This window comes from Camelina sativa, chromosome 7 (assembly GCF_000633955.1).
Source record: "Camelina sativa cultivar DH55 chromosome 7, Cs, whole genome shotgun sequence".
Lineage (NCBI taxonomy): Eukaryota > Viridiplantae > Streptophyta > Magnoliopsida > Brassicales > Brassicaceae > Camelina > Camelina sativa.
In genome coordinates, this window is record NC_025691.1 from 25,965,808 (window position 1) to 25,980,708 (window position 14,901).

At 33.2% G+C, this 14,901-nt stretch overlaps 3 pseudogenes; 1 reads left to right on the forward strand and 2 right to left on the reverse strand.

Moving 5' to 3' along the window:
- On the reverse strand, window positions 2,941–4,201 carry LOC109125674 (annotated as a pseudogene).
- On the reverse strand, window positions 4,518–5,867 carry LOC104702624 (annotated as a pseudogene).
- Window positions 11,395–14,320, forward strand: LOC104702626 (annotated as a pseudogene).

The following is a 14,901-nucleotide window of genomic DNA, read 5'->3' on the forward strand; positions in this document are numbered from 1 at the left end:
TTTTTTTTTTTTTTTTAACGTAAGTGAACAAGTGAGTGTGTGGATATAAAGAAGAGGTGTGAGTAATAGCACCTTCAATAGTACTCTATTTTTGGCCGGTATCCTATTTTAGCCTCTATAATAAAAATTATTTTTTTTTTTCTATTAACAGAGGAACTCTATTTTTTCTTCTATAAATAGAGATAAACTATTTTATCTACAAAATAGTCCTCTTAATCTTTAACTTATTTTATTTATTTAATCATAAATAAAATAAGTATTTTTAAGAACTAATAATATAAATTTACGTATAAATATTTATTCTAAAATATTAAAACTATCATTTGCAAAAAATAATTTTATAAAAATGTTACAAAATTTAAAGTAAAATGAATTAGTTTGCAATTTTAGAAAATAAAAAGTGTTAATTATAAAATAAAAATAGAATATATTAAAAATTTTTTTTTATAGAGGAGAAAATAGAGAAAACTATTGAACCAGAACTTATTTCTATTATAGAAATCTTTATAGAAGAAAAAATAGAGAAAACTATTGGAGATGGTATAATGGTAGTAAAGAGAGAGGGATGGAAATAAGGGAATGCGTCACGTAAAGAATATTGCTTTCCCTCACGTCGCATCAACTTTGAAAAAGTATTTTGGTACAAGAATAAAGCTTTTACAAATTAATAAATAAAATTTCTCGTTGATAAAAATACATTTTCTACTAGCATATTAATTTTGAACTTAATATTAATTACGTATGAACTTGAACATTCATTACAATTTAATAACTAAGATGTTAGAAACATATACGTATCTTTTATTCTATTTTTCCTGATTAAAGTTCTACGTTGATGTATAAAATTAGAATGAAATGTTTTTATAAACATAGAAATCGAGTTAAATTTGGATAAGGTGGTAAATTACAAGTAGATCGAAGGAAATAATAGTGAACTAATTAGACCATGTGTATTGGTAGACTGTGAAAAGGTTTTTTATAATCAAAATAAATAAATAAGAAAAATAATATTTTAATAAAAAAGAAAATCAAATTTCAATTTTTTTTATATAAACTTATGTGATTTCTCTCAATCATATGACACATGTCACTTCCTAAATTGTCATAATTTATTATAATAAATTAGTTCTATAAAAACATAAAATCTTAATTAAATAATTAATTTGTTTTTTTTTTTATAAATTGTAAAATAAAATTATCTATTTAACAAGTTTTATTACGCATAATTCTAAATTATATATTCATATTATTGTAAATTAATATTAGTTGATATAATAAAATATTAGTATGATTAAACAAATTATGAGAATTGGAAAAAATATTAATATTATGAAACTAACTATATTGGTACTTATAATGATTATTCATAATATTTTTTTAACATTATTGATAATATGTTATATAGTATAAAATATAACTAATTAATCCAGTTAAATAAATTTTAATAATTTTATGATAATATACAAAAACAAAATAACAAAACAAGTATTCAAATAAAATAATATTAAATTATATTAAAAGTTTTATGGATGAGAAATTTACTGGGTTTATCACCCAGTAAACATAAAATGAATAAAAAAAAATTTCAAATTTCTCTGTAGACTCATTTTTAGAGTTTAGAGGAATCTTAAAACCAGTAATTGATTCGTTGCTGAGACACTCACTATACTTTTAACGTAGCCACCTAATCGATTTATTTGAAGACTCACTCAGTCAGACTTTACTTTCAGTTAGGTAGATCGTAGATGTACGTACATCTCATTGATTTTAGTATTTTAAAAACGTGACTATTAGAGATTTATGTAAATGTATATAGATTCCAACTGACTTACAAGTTACAACATGGATATTAATTTGGGCCTTTTATTCCCATCCCATACGATTAAGGCCCATCATGTACAATAAATTCAGGTTCATCCTGCAATCTATATATACGGTGAACTAGGGGTGGGCGTTCGTTCGGGTACTCTTTCCGGTTTCGGATCGAGTATTTCGAGTTTTCGGGTTTTTGGATTTAGAAACATTAAACCCATTCGGATATTTTTAAATTTCGGGTCGAGTTCGGGTAAACACCCATCGAGTTTAGGTATTTTCGAGTTTCACCTAAAGCCTCAAATTATATTTTGGGTTTGGATGGGATTTGAAATTTTTTAATCCAAACCAAAGTAAAAGAGCCCAAAATCAATCCGAATTCAAAAAAAAAAAAAAATCAATCCAAATTCATTAAAAATTATTATAATCATAAAAAAAAATCAAAGTTATCAAACCAAATTAAATTCATGAAAAGAAAAGAACAATTCTAAATAACAAAATACTAAATTTACAAGCCGATAATTTTTTACTTCTTAAAACATCAAATGGCATCAAATTCAAAGTTAGAACTATATAATCTATCTAAATTAACATATGAAAATTGACATATTTAAAAATAAAAACTAATTTATTTTGTAAGCTGTAATAGTGATTATAAAATTACTTCTGAAACTTGTAAATTAACTCAATCTATTGTTAAATATATATATAATTTTTGGATAGTTTCGGGTATTTGTTCGGGTGTTCGGATATACCCAATCGGGTTCGGATACCTATTTCATTTATTAAAAGCATCCAATTGGATATTTTTAAAGTTCGGATTCGGGTTCGGATCAGGTATTTTTAATCGGGTTCAGGTTAAATTTTCGGGTTCGGATATTTTGCCCAGTCCTATATACCGCAATCACTGAAATCACAAGATATTAACGATCGTTTTAATCAAAGCTCAAAAACCAGTACAGTACTTAATTAATGGTGTCGTTTCAGAGTCAATTTTTTTTTGTTTTAAAGCCTGTTCACAAAAAAATTAAATTTTTAGTTTACTCCTAACCTTATGTTTTCATATTAAATGATGCTTAAGACGGAATAAAAAATATTTACCATCAAAAAGATAATTGATTCTTCTACTAAGTGAAAATCAACTTCATATTGACTCTTAATTCAAAACTTATGATGCATACAGACCACCATAGAGTCACACCCTGATGCTCTCTCTCGTGTTATTAGTGAAAACAGAAAATCAAAGTTAAAAAGACAAGAGAACACAGCTTAACAACGACAAGAGAACAAACAAGATTTTACTCAGACCCGAGATTATCCTTCCTATACGCAGTTACGTATCCAACAATCTTCTCAGAGTCAGTGAGAGACTTGGATACACTCTCTTTCTCCATGCACCTCTTTGCCCAAGCGATCAGTCTGGTTCGATGCGGAAGTTACCAAACTTCTCGTATGCTTGGAACCAACTGTAGTATGTAATCAAGGAAATGTCTACATAGCCAAAGCTATCTCCACCAAAGTATGGTTTGTCTCCAAGCTCAGTTTCAAGAATCTTGAGTACCTCTATAAACTCCTTCTTACCTTCTTCTTGTTCCTCACCTTTCTTCATCCAGATCTTCATTTGGGCTTCCGTCAACTGATTCCATTACATAACACAAGCTCAAATCAGATCCCAAATAAGACATCAAATATACTTACTAGATGACTCTACAAACAAAACTTTAAAATTTGTATGAGCCTAGTACTAACTACCATTTACAACTTTAACAAATGTAAATAAATCCTACATGGAGATTTAACACTCAAACTTAATTAACCCTAAACCCCCATTGTTTCAAACTCAAGTTAAGAAATCTAGGGCACAAAAAGAGATTAGTTAACCTTCTTATCGAGGAAATCAGCCCAGAAACGAGCCTGAGATCTCTCGTAAGGATCGGAAGAGAAGAATGGGTTCTTGTCGGGCCAGGCCTCGTCGACGTACTGGACGACGTTAAGAGATTCACAAACCGGTTTACCGTTGTGGCTCAGGACCGGGATTTTCTTGTGAATCGGATTACTTTGGAGAAGCAAAGGGCTCTTGTTCTTGAAATCCTCGTCTCTGTATTCGAACTCAATACCTTTTTCCCTTAATGCAAGTCTAGCCCTCATACCGAACATGCTCGGCCAGCAATCAAGAAAAATCGGCTGCTTCGCCATTGATCCCGATCTCTGAATAATATTTTCTTGACTTTTTGCTGTGGTGTGAACAAGTGAGTGTGAACGACTTAGTTAAGAAGAAGTGCGAGTCACGTTTAAAGAGGACAATTTGGACTCGATAAGTTGTTGCTGTCGGTTAGTGTCAGATTAATGTTTTAGAAAGCACATGGTCCAAATATTAAAACCAAAGGAATACAACTCAATACATAATTCCCCATGCATTAAGATCAGTCCAGAACATTATCATTGCTGATGTATCATAGATTTTATAATCTACACTCAAATTCAAAGATATGGGTATGTGAACGGTATCAATCTAATTTATACGGATCAGACTTAAGTTTCAAAAAGTAATCCTCCAGCTCACCAAACACCAGCCCCGTGGCATTGTGTGGCATATCGGATCTAACCTGATTCTGAGCTTACCGAACATAATACAATACAATATCCAACTTCTACTACTGGTATGATTAACTATGATAGGTTGACACAACCTTTACAGAGGCACATAAATCACAAGATTTTAACGTATCATTAATATAACCGTTTTACTTAAAATCAAGTTGCATACAAACTAGGACAAACCCTTAGGCCCAAAAAAACACACGAAACTGCTCAATCAAGCAGAGACATACGTTCTCTACACCCAAATCATCTCACAGATGCTCTGCAATCTGCATTATTTAAAGATGGATATTACACACGAAAGTAAAACAGAGAGCATCAGAACCAAACGGCAAAGAAACAAGATCTACTCTGGTACAAATTTGGTCCTGAGGATGGAGACGAATTCGGTAACCTTCTCAGGATCAGGCAAGGACTTAGCCACGGTCTCCCTCTGCAAACACTTCTTGGCCCAAGCGATCAGTTTCGGACACTCTTGTTCGATGCTGAAGTTACCAAACTTCTCGTATGCTGGAAACCAGGTGTAGAAACCAATCAATGCAATGTCCACAAAGCCAAAGTCATCTCCAGCAAAGTAAGGCTTGTCTCCAAGCTCAGACTCAAGAGTCTTGAGTATCTCAATGAAATCCTTCTTGCCTGTCTATTGTTCCTCACCTTTGGTCGCCCACACCTTCCTCTGAGCATCGTACATCTGATCCATTCCACAGAGTAAGTAACCACAAACTATTAAGTCAGAACTCAGACCCAAACAAAGCTCAAAAGATGAGTCCAACAAGGAAAAAAAAAACCTAAACTTTGGATTCCAACTACAACAAACTCAAAGAAAGATTCAATATTTAAAATCCCCAAATCGCAGAAGTAAACAAGTTAACAACATCAGACAAAACCCTAAGATTTGGGCGTAATTTCTCAAAGCCTTTCACTTGCAATGATCAAGTTTCAATTTTTAGAGATTCCCAATTCGATGCCAGCCTTAATAAATCAAAAGGGAACAGAGAAAAGTTGGTACCTTTTTGTCGATGAAATCAGCCCAGAATCTAGCCTGAGCTCTGTGGTAAGGATCAGAAGGAAGGATAGGGTTCTTGTGAGACCAGACCTCATCAATGTACTGAACCTGGATGATAGATTCGTTAACCGGTTTACCATTGTGGATGAGAACAGGAATCTTCTTGTGGATCGGGTTCATCTGGAGAAGCAAAGGGCTCTTGTTCGTCAGATCCTCTTCTCTGTACTCGAATTCGACACCTTTCTCCCTCAGTGCGATCCTCGTCCTCATCCCGAACATACTCGGCCAGAAATCAAGAAGAACCACCTCATTCGCCATTTGTTACGAAGATACCCTAAAGCTCTCACAAAAAGAAAGAAAGAAAGAAAGAGAGGTTTTTTACAGTACGTCTTTCTCGATTTGTTTGTTGGTGGTAGAGATAATGAAGAAGAGAGAATGTAGAGGGTTCTAGATATTTATAGATGATACCATTCAAAGGGGATCTTTTGCTTACTCTAGTCGTTACGTCACACACCTCTTTAAAAACATGTGGCCAGATTTTATTAAGTTATATATAGTAGTTTTATAATACGATTTTCATTCCTTTTCTTTTGTTTTTATTGTTGTTGTTAATTTTTTTTTTTAATATTTTTTATAATATAGATTGGTGACTATTTTATTTTATTTTATTTTTGGTTAAAAGACTTGATTTTAAGTGTTAGTAACTAGGTTTTATCCCGTGGTACACCATAAATCTATTATTTTGTTGATATATATACGGTTAATGGTTGTAGATAGAGTTTTGTAGAAACTCTTGATTCGCAAATTGAGTACGATTTATTAGTTATGATTTAGGAATATGATCTGGCATATTCTTATTATGATTCTCAATTAATATTATTGGATTAATAGTATACATTTAAAGCTAATAAGATCTTACTAAATATGTAATCGTTTATTAAACGCAAATTAGATATTTCCTAAAATATAATCATCTTAAATTAGTTGCTATATTATAGGGATGTGATTAAGAGGATGTGATTACATAAATTGGGTTATCAATTCTTTTTGTCAAATTCGGTCCTAAAAATTCGGCACGCAAATTAGATATTTCCTAAGATACAATATGCATTAATTGGATGTAAATAAGTATGTTATGGATTAAAAACCAGCCCAAAATATTCGGTAATCTTAAAGAAGATCCGGATAATTGAATCGATTATAATTTTAGTTAAAAACCCGACCTGAAGTTAGCAAAAAGTGATGGCACCCTATTGTACTCCAAAAATGTATTTCGAGCTCTATATGTGGATATACTTGTTTGGTTATAAATATCCTAAGATAATTTTTAACATTCGTTTATAAAAATTCAAATCGCATTATATGCTGAAAAAAATCTAAAATTTTATTAACTTTATGTATTGAATAGTAATTAAAACAATTAAATATAAGATTAAATAAAAATGAAAGGAGAATTATATTTTAATCTAACATATTTATTTAAATTAGATAGATATATTTTAGAAAATTAATATTATTAAATAAGGAAATGATTGTATTTGGTTGTAAGGATTGTAGAGAATTTAATTGAGACTTATTTGGATATAAAGATAAGAGAGGATAACATAAAAATATATCTCAAAAATGTTAAGATAGATTACAAAAAAGACTTAATTTATATAGGATTATAGTGAGAGTCATAGATTACAAAAAAGACTTAATTTATATAGGATTATAGTGAGAACCGACTCCAAACACAGACTAATGAAACATGTGCTTAATTGTAGTTAAAAAAAAAAAGAGACTTGATTTTAAGCGGTGCACTGAGTATGGGATTGTAGTCGAGGCTGATATAAGTTGCAAATATTCGTTTGGACTCTATTATCATAGCACCAAAATGGATTTTTGTTTGGTATTTATAATTTCAAATTTATTTGTTTTCTTTTAATAGCAAATTTATTTGTCTTTTAATAGATATTTTGTCAAAAGAACATTATAAAAACCATCTCATATTCTCATCGACCTCTTCCTTTTCTTTTTTTAATTTCAACACAATAGTTTAGCCGATGAATTTTTTTCAAAATCATACTAGTCCAAATAGTTGAAAAACGTGCTAACTAAACAAAAAACTCCACAAGAATTTAGAAAAGTGAGCTAATATTCTAGACACTAGGTAGAAGAATGTGGTAGAATAACGTACACGTACATTGGCGGACTCAATTGGACTCTCGAGATACTCAGTTACATGTGGATGTGACTGGGAGTGTGTAAAGCTGCTTGTATTTACGTGTGCCTACTACTATCTCGAGATCAGCGACAGTCGACAATGATCACAAAGGCGACAGAGATCCATACTGATATGATATGAGTTCCCACCTCTAAATTATGTCAATTCCCGTATTAGTTAGTTAGTTATTTACATACTTACATCTTGAATTTGTTTTGGTTATTTGATGTGTGCTTAATTTACATAATGGATCTGGACCGGAGTTGTAATTTGTAAACAGTCTTCTTCTTTCTGCATAACCCGAGTAGTAATAAATAATATGTTTTTCGAATTCAATGTTGATTTTGATTAGTAGCTGTTTAAAAAGATGAATTATCACATTAAAATTTTCAAAAATAATAAAAATATATATATGGCGGCGAAATGGATACCTAAACCAGATTTTGTGCTCTCTGATTCATACACTTGAGACAAAAATTCAAACAATTTTCGATTGTTATAATGACCAGTCCCTTTACCTTACATTATTTGAGCGACACATAATAAAGCAGAAATCTCTTTATCTTTCAACATAAAACCTATACATGGCAAAAATATTTGAGTTTGGTTGCAGATGAAGCTAGAGAATGGATTGATATTTGAGCAGAGATATTGATTAAAAAGCAGAAAGAGGCAAAGAAGTTCAGCTAGGGAATCATATTGGACTCGACTTGCAAGTGGTTATGTCAAATGCAACTACGACTGTAGATTCATTCAAAATGGGAACAATGGACAATCGGTCTGGCTTGCGCGAGATGATAAAAGATTTTACTTGACAAAAGCAATGTTCAAACATTATTAGAAGCAGAACTTTAGAGTTTGACAACAGTAATACAACAAATGTGGATTAAAAGATATCAACATGTTATCTTTGAATGAGATAATGAGATGGTAGCAAAACTAGCCAATAGTGTAACCAAATAACCAAAAATCAGAATGCATGATTGGGTACGCGAAATTCATTAATAAAAGTATAAATTTCAACAAGCAACAATCCAATGGACAGACATGAACAACAACAAAGCAGCAGATTGCTTAGCAAAAGCTTCTATAGACAATTATGCACAATATGTTTCTCATAATTATGTACCATCATGTATCGTAAACTTCTTCCATGAGGATCACATTTCTTCATTATAATATATATATATATATATATATATATATATATNCATGTGGATGTGACTGGGAGTGTGTAAAGCTGCTTGTATTTACGTGTGCCTACTACTATCTCGAGATCAGCGACAGTCGACAATGATCACAAAGGCGACAGAGATCCATACTGATATGATATGAGTTCCCACCTCTAAATTATGTCAATTCCCGTATTAGTTAGTTAGTTATTTACATACTTACATCTTGAATTTGTTTTGGTTATTTGATGTGTGCTTAATTTACATAATGGATCTGGACCGGAGTTGTAATTTGTAAACAGTCTTCTTCTTTCTGCATAACCCGAGTAGTAATAAATAATATGTTTTTCGAATTCAATGTTGATTTTGATTAGTAGCTGTTTAAAAAGATGAATTATCACATTAAAATTTTCAAAAATAATAAAAATATATATATGGCGGCGAAATGGATACCTAAACCAGATTTTGTGCTCTCTGATTCATACACTTGAGACAAAAATTCAAACAATTTTCGATTGTTATAATGACCAGTCCCTTTACCTTACATTATTTGAGCGACACATAATAAAGCAGAAATCTCTTTATCTTTCAACATAAAACCTATACATGGCAAAAATATTTGAGTTTGGTTGCAGATGAAGCTAGAGAATGGATTGATATTTGAGCAGAGATATTGATTAAAAAGCAGAAAGAGGCAAAGAAGTTCAGCTAGGGAATCATATTGGACTCGACTTGCAAGTGGTTATGTCAAATGCAACTACGACTGTAGATTCATTCAAAATGGGAACAATGGACAATCGGTCTGGCTTGCGCGAGATGATAAAAGATTTTACTTGACAAAAGCAATGTTCAAACATTATTAGAAGCAGAACTTTAGAGTTTGACAACAGTAATACAACAAATGTGGATTAAAAGATATCAACATGTTATCTTTGAATGAGATAATGAGATGGTAGCAAAACTAGCCAATAGTGTAACCAAATAACCAAAAATCAGAATGCATGATTGGGTACGCGAAATTCATTAATAAAAGTATAAATTTCAACAAGCAACAATCCAATGGACAGACATGAACAACAACAAAGCAGCAGATTGCTTAGCAAAAGCTTCTATAGACAATTATGCACAATATGTTTCTCATAATTATGTACCATCATGTATCGTAAACTTCTTCCATGAGGATCACATTTCTTCATTATAATATATATATATATATATATATATATATATATATTTTTAAAAAGCCTCCAATGGATTGGTCACAAGCCACTCTGGGCGTTCGGCTAAACCGAGTTATTTGGATCCGTTTGTTCAGTTCAAGAGAAATTCGGTTTTCAAAAAATTTCACCAAATAGACCCGAATTAAAATTCGGTTCGGGTCGGTTCCGAAGTCGGATTATTCGGGTCGGTTATGGGGATTTAAATCAATTCCGAAAAGAAACCGTTTTTTTCTATTTTGGTTAATTTAAACCGAAATAGATCAAAATATAAATTATGGGCTCAAATAACAAATTTACATTTACAAACAAAATATCTTAATGGATCTAATTAAGACTGGGCCTCTTTACAAAACCCATCAAAATTTAGGGTTACTACAAACATAATACGACGGCTGCAACAGAGGACATCGATTTTGCCGTCGCTGCTATAGATCTGGTGGAGCGTTGCCGTCAACGCTGAAATCTTTAGACAACCTTCTCTATCACGTCGGCACCATTAATAACTCCACCAAATCTATGAGTCCATGGCTCTTCTCTCGGTTCTGTTGCTCTCTTCCAAGCCACCAGATCTCAACATAACAAATCCCAAGACATCAAAAGACTCTGGTTTCAACGAGGAAGAACATGGGGCACCATCTCAACAAGAGAGGGAGAATAAGAAGAAGATAAAAAACGAGGTGGGGAAGAAGAAGTTAAAGAAAAATCGATGAAAAAGAGAAGAAGGGCGAAGGAGAAAGAAATGACATGAGAAACAGCGAGAGAAGAAGAAGCTAGAATAAGAATAAATTTAGGGTTTTTGTAATTTATATGGTGTCTCCTTAAACCGAGAAAGCCGATCGGGTTTAGTGTGCCGAACCGAAGAAGCCGAAAACCGAAATCAATTGAAAACTCCGCCGATCGGTTTAGAATAGTAAATCGGTTTACAACCGATAACCGAAAAAGTCGGGTTGTCCGGTTCGGTTTGATCGGTTTCTGCCGAACGCCCAGGGAGAGTCACAAGACTCACAAGTCACTCGCACCCTTTCTCTCTTTGTTGCACTAAAATAAAACCGTCTCTCAAATACATATATTTTATTAACATGCTCGTACAATCATATTATTATCGTAATTTTTTTTTTCGTAGACACACATTAATGAAAAGTCAATCATCATTCAAAAAGGAAAAAAAATTACAAATGGTCTCAACTTTTCTTCTGTGGATGAGAAATGAATCAAATGATATTGAAAAAGGAAATAAACTACACACACACACAGAGAGAAAAGGTTTGTTTTGGTTTTGGATAAGAACTCTCTTAATTCGAGTGGTTCTGTTTCCTTTCCAAATCCTCACCTCCAATTTCTCATCCTCTTCACAAATCTAATAAGTACACACCAATGAGTATTTTTTGTCCTCATGCAGAAAAATTCACATTATATGAAATAGTTTCTGTTTACAAACGCAGCTTAATCCCAAGTCCAAAGTCTCTTCTATTCCTCAACTTGGTGAGCTTTCTCACAGATCCTTTTCCTTACTTACACATGTATGCCTGCAGAACTGCTCAGATGTATACAAATATTGATATTGTCTTTTGTTCTGTTCCCTGTGATCTACGCAGATACTTTAAAAGAGATTAGCTAAGAGAGTTGAAGATCAAATTTATTAGAGGAGATGGAGATCACTAACGTTAACGAGTATGAAGCTATCGCTAAGGAGAAATTACCAAAGATGGTCTACGATTACTACGCTTCTGGTGCAGAAGATCAGTGGACTCTACAAGAGAACAGAAATGCTTTCTCTCGAATCTTGTGAGCTTTTGATGATAGTTTTTTTTTACACACTAATCAATTGTTCTGTTTCATCAAGAAAAGCTTCTCTGATCAAAACCAAACCATGTTTCTTTATCCCTTGTAATTTAAGGTTTCGGCCTCGGATTTTACTTGATGTAAGCAAGATTGATATGACTACTACTGTCTTGGGATTCAAGATATCTATGCCTATCATGGTTGCTCCAACTGCTATGCAGAAGATGGCTCATCCCGAAGGTAAGAATTCAAGAAACAGAACATAGTAAATAATAAGAATTCAAGAAACAGAACAGAGTAAATAATAAGAATTCAAGAAACAGAACAGAGTAAATAACAGAGCATGCTAGTTTCTCATCTTTACGTTTATCGTTTTTTTCAGGTGAGTATGCTACGGCTAGAGCTGCATCCGCAGCAGGAACTATCATGGTTTGACCCTGAACCTTTCTTGTTTTGGACGCCCACCACTGTGAGGTGTGACATTAAGCTCTTGTTGCAGACACTATCTTCATGGGCTACTTCTAGCGTTGAAGAGGTTGCTTCGACAGGANTAACACTAATCAATTGTTCTGTTTCATCAAGAAAAGCTTCTCTGATCAAAACCAAACCATGTTTCTTTATCCCTTGTAATTTAAGGTTTCGGCCTCGGATTTTACTTGATGTAAGCAAGATTGATATGACTACTACTGTCTTGGGATTCAAGATATCTATGCCTATCATGGTTGCTCCAACTGCTATGCAGAAGATGGCTCATCCCGAAGGTAAGAATTCAAGAAACAGAACATAGTAAATAATAAGAATTCAAGAAACAGAACAGAGTAAATAACAGAGCATGCTAGTTTCTCATCTTTACGTTTATCGTTTTTTTCAGGTGAGTATGCTACGGCTAAAGCTGCATCCGCAGCAGGAACTATCATGGTTTGACCCTGAACCTTTCTTGTTTTGGACGCCCACCACTGTGAGGTGTGACATTAAGCTCTTGTTGCAGACACTATCTTCATGGGCTACTTCTAGCGTTGAAGAGGTTGCTTCGACAGGACCAGGAATTCGCTTTTTTCAGCTCTACGTAAGCTCCATCGCACGCTGTATTACTCTACTCGCTTATGAATTAAGAAGCTTCAAGAATTCAGTTGTTTTTATAGGTCTACAAGGACAGGAACGTGGTGGCTCAGCTTGTGAGAAGAGCAGAGAGAGCCGGTTTCAAAGCAATCGCTCTCACTGTTGATACACCGAGGCTTGGTCGCAGAGAATCTGATATCAAGAACAGGTTTACATTGCCACCTTACTTGACTTTTGAAGAATTTTGAAGGTCTTGACCTCGGCAAGATGGATGAGGTAACTAACGACATCTATATAATTTCTATGTGAGTTGGAAATTTCCTAAACATGCTCGGTGGATTCTGCAGGCAAATGACTCAGGATTAGCATCCTACGTGGCTGGACAAATTGATCGTACCTTGAGCTGGAAGGTAAAGCAATACATATAAATGACTTGGAAACTATTACAGATCAATAAAAAACACAACCTGTTGTGATTGATCTTCTTCGGGATAAATGATACAGGATGTACAGTGGCTTCAGACAATCACTAAGTTGCCTATTCTGGTGAAAGGTGTACTTACAGCTGAGGATGGTGAGAAAACCCTAAACTCAACAAAACAAAATTCTCATTCTTCTTCTTCACTAGTTTCATGTGTTATTACGTACTCTGCATTTTGTGAAAAATCCCATAAAAATGTAAGTTATATATATTTTTTTTTTGCCTGCAGCAAGGATGGCAGTACAAGCAGGAGCAGCTGGTATCATTGTGTCTAACCATGGTGCTCGCCAGCTAGATTACGTACCAGCCACAATCATAGCCCTTGAAGAGGTTGTTATTTTGTTAATTAGAACTAAAATGGCAACTTATTTCCAAATTTGTGAAGTTTACTATTGTAATTTACCTCTTGATGATTCTCCTGCTATTCTGGTTCTCAGGTTGTTAAAACAGCTCAGGGAAAGATTCCAGTGTTCTTAGACGGTGGGGTTCGCCGTGGAACCGATGTCTTCAAAGCCCTCGCGCTTGGAGCCTCCGGCATATTTGTAAGTGCTAAGAACCAAAAGTTTTTTTTGTATCATTCACTATTCTTGGAATACAAGAAACCCAATTTTCTTCATTCTCGTCGATTTCTTAATCTTTTGTTGGGAAACAGATCGGACGGCCGGTGGTGTTCTCTTTAGCGGCGGAAGGAGAGGCCGGGGTGAGGAAAGTGCTACAGATGATGAGAGAAGAATTCGAACTCACAATGGCACTAAGTGGATGCACTAGTTTAAAGGAGATCACACGCAACCACATTGTCACTGATTGGGATGCTCCTCAGGCACGATTAGTCCCAAAGCTCTAGTCTGTATGCTCCTTTGATTTCGTGTAATGTAAAATTTCAATGGCCATTTATACTCTTATGCGTATTCGATCCTTAGTACTATTTGCGTATCTTTGTTGATCCCTGTTGTTAATCAAATACTGTATATCGTTTGTTTATTTGTTTTACTTTAGTTAATTATAAAATTAATTTAAAATCTAATCATTGCAACAATGTAACCCTTACTTTTATCATCTCTGTCAGTATATAACTTTTATATATATATCAGATCATAACTTGATAAAATGATTTTTTTATATACATTTAAAAGATATAATAGATTTATCATATTATAAACAATTCCATCTGATCATTTTTATAATAGTAGTTTGCAATTAGCCCTTTTGAATTTTATTTTTCTTTTGCAATCCATACCTGACCTTTCAGAACTCCTATGGCCAAAGTAATTTTTTCTTTTTTTTTTCTTTTTGTAACGCTCATATTTTTCTTTTAAATTCAAAAACAAGTATAAAACTCGCACCAAAAAAATAACTGTTGTAGCTATATTATCAAAGTCACAAGCAAATGTAATTCGAACGTACGTAGCTAAGCGTAAGTATGTATAAATCAGTTATTGCTAAATTAGGAATTTGTCACTCAAATAATAGTGCTGATAACTTGATCTATCCATTATCATGCACATACAGTATATAGATATTGTTTTATAGAGAAGAATATAGCGCAAGACTCAACCTGGATT